Below are 3,612 nucleotides of genomic sequence, written 5' to 3'. Positions count from 1 at the left end.
AAAATGACTTGTTCACGTCGTGAGTTTAGATCTTATCTCCTCGTAGCCTCGTCACACCTTCTAGATCCGAAATATGGCGGTTTGACTCCTCACGTTGTGAGTTTTTATGCTCACCTCGTGAGTTCAGTCAATTTAGGGTTTCTTACAGCAACATATTCGAAAGGCCATAACTTTCTCATACGAACTCCATTTTCGGCGTTCTTTAGATGCACGCGTAGGTAATTCCGAGTACTACAACTCTATAATACATTACAATAGCTAAATATAAGCCTATTTTAAATTCCTCTTGTTATAAAAATTTTATGGTGTTCAGTTTATCATAACTTCTTCATGTAAAGTCAGATTTAGATGTTCTCTATAATCGTATGGACGTATACTTTGATTTATACCATAAAATATGTATGAAAGTTCATATTTATATTAGAATTATCATGAAATCCATAGTGAGTTTACTACACTACTAGTTTAACAAAATCACATTACATGATTGGTACAATCACATGTGATTGTTATTGGCCTATTTTGACTAGTGTTACACCACTACCTCACATTGATGATTTATTCGATCAACTTCAGGGTGTTAGCTATTTCTCAAAGATTGATTTGAGATCTGGCTATCATCATTTGAAAGTAGAAGAGCAGGATGTACCAAAGACTACTTTCCGTACTCATTATGGGCATTTTGAATTCCTTGTCATGCCATTCGGTCTGACAAATGCTCCTGCCGTATTGATGGATATGATGAATCGGGTATGCCTCCCAATGCTCGATAAATTTGTCATCATATTCATTAACGATATTCTAATCTATTCCAAGTCTGAAGCTGCTCATTCCGTTCATATTCATGAAATCTTAGAACTTCTTCGAAAGGAGAAACTTTATGCTAAATTCTCAAAGTGTGAATTTTGGCTTCGCTAAGTTCAATTTCTCGGCCATGTTATTTCTAGTGACGGTGTATCCGTAGATCCTACCAAAATCGAAGCCATTTAGAATTGGGAAGCGCCTTGTAATGCTTCCGAAATTCGTAGTTTCATGGGTCTTGCGGGTTGTTACCGGAGATTCATGAAAGACTTTTCTCATATAGTTGTACCACTCACATGTCTTACTCGAAAGGAAACAAAGTTCGAATGTGGTGAAACCCAAGAAAAAGTTTTCTCGACTTTAAAATATCTTTTGACTCATGCTCCCATCTTATCACTTCCATAAGGTGATAATGATTTCTCCGTGTATAGCGATGCTTAAAGATTGGGCTCGGTTATGTGTTCATGCAACGTGGTAAAGTGATAGCCTATGCCTCAAGACAACTGAAAGATTATGAAAAGAATTATCCCATCCATGATCTCGTACTTGTTGCCGTGGTATTTGCCTTAAAACCTTGGAGACATTATCTTTTTGGTACGAAATGTCAATTGTTTAACGACCACAAAAGTCTCAAGTATATATTCAGTCAACAAACTTTGAATATGAGACAACAGTGAGCCATGGAGCTGATCAAAGACTATGACTGCGAAATCATGTACCATCCTAGAAAGGCCAATGTGGTTGCCAATGCACTTAGCAGGAAGGTTTATCTTAATAGTATGTGTTATACTATTACTCACACTACGGTGAAGTTCACCTTTCTTCATGAACTAGAGAAGTGGCACGTTGAGGCCTTAAAGCCAGAAAATGTGAAGAAGGAAGGGATGGTACATTATGCTGATGTTGTACTTGAAGATCCATGAGGATTAAAAGTATTTAAGAATCTGCTATGGATTCCAAAGATTGGTGAATTAAGACAGAAGATTTTAGATGAAGCTCATCAGTCTAAGCTATCAATACATCCTGGTACAAGTAAAATGTATTATGATGTAAGAGCTAATTATTGGTGGCCTAGACTAAAGAGAGACATTGGAAGATATATACAGGAATGCTTAGTATGTTTACAAGTTAAAATAGAGCACCAAAAATCATACGGAACCCCAGAAAGTCTTAGTGTTCCTGTATGGAAATGGGAAGAGCTGTCCATGGATTTTATTACCAAATTGCCAAAGACTGCTAGCCAGCATGATAGCATTTGGGTAATCGTTGACCGCCTAACTAAGAGTGCACATTTTCTCACCATGCGTGAAACGGCTCTAATGGAGAAATACGCACAAGTATACTTGGATGAAATTGTTGCAAGACATGGTGTGCCGCTAAGATCATTTCCGATCGTGATACATGCTTCACTTCTCACTTTTGGGCGAGTATACAACGTGAATTAGGATCTCGAGTTGCTCTCAGCACAGCTTATCATCCCCAGACAGACGGTCAAATAGAGAGAACAATCCAAACAGTAGAAGATATGCTTCGTGCATGTGTCTTGGAGTTCGGTGGTAACTGGGACAAATACTTGCCTCTTGTCGAATTTCATATAATAACAGTTACCACGCTTCAATCAAAATGCCACCATATGAAGCACTATATGGTCGCAAATGTCGTACGTCGTTATGTTGGTGTGATTTAGGAAAAAAGATCCTTGGAGGTCCTTAAACAATTCAAGACACTACTAACAAGATTCAAATCGTATGAGAAATAATGAAAGCGGCCCAGGATCGACAGAAATCCTATACAGAAAAGAGGAGGTGATCCATAGAATTTCAAGTGGGTGATTTTGTAATGCTGAAGGTATCCCCATGGAAAGGCCTTATGAGATTTTGGAATAAATGAAAGTTGAGTCCCATATTTGTTGGACCTTTCAAAATCATCCAGAGAATTGGAAAGCAAGCATACCACTTAGAATTGCCTGAAGATTTGGAAGGTATTCATGATGTGTTTCATGTGAGTTATCTGCGCAAATGTTTGAGCATCTATGAGGAAACAGTTCCATTATTTGAGGTGAAATTGGATAATAAATTAAGATATGTCGAAGAACCTGAAGAGATCATGAATGAAAGAACAACTAATCTACGCAACAAAGAAGTAGAATTGGTGTTTGTCAAGTGGAAACACCATCGACGCCCAAATTATACTTGAGAAAATAAGAAGGAGATAAAAGCAAAATATCCCCATTTTTTTAATCGATGTAATTTCGGGGACGAAATCCTCAAAAGGAGCAGGTATTTGTAACATACACGTTTTGAAATCCAGTTTTATAATAAATAATATTGTGAAATACTATGTGAATTTCAATATTGAATTCTAACATATAGTTTTTACTAGAAATGAAGTAAAATTATGTTTAGAATCACTCGAAAAATATTGGAAGTCTTATGAGATTCCAATTAAAAAAACCAAATAGTGAAATTTAGAGAAAATATAAAATTTGAAATAAGTAAAATTTTATTATTTAAATTTGTAGATAATCTCGTTAGAAACATTTAGGCGAAAACCTCATCGAAATCCAAGTTATAACAAAGAAGTTATGACTAATCGAAGATTCGCGACAGAGCCGGCACGGCGCCGAATGACGTAAAAAGTGAGTTTTTTTATAAACTACTTTTTAGCCTTAGTAATCTAAATGAAAGTCGTAGTATTCGTTAAACCGAGAAGTTCGATAAAAAGAACGCCAAAAATCTGACTTCGTCCGAAGAAGTTATGATTTTTCTAAATTTCTGAATAGAAGTAGACAGCTAAAAACTCGAATTTTAG

The sequence above is a fragment of the Lactuca serriola genome, chromosome 4 (assembly GCF_051521515.1).
Source record: "Lactuca serriola cultivar US96UC23 chromosome 4, Lser_US96UC23_V15, whole genome shotgun sequence".
Classification (NCBI taxonomy): domain Eukaryota; kingdom Viridiplantae; phylum Streptophyta; class Magnoliopsida; order Asterales; family Asteraceae; genus Lactuca; species Lactuca serriola.
Note: the sequence above shows the minus strand (reverse complement) of the source record.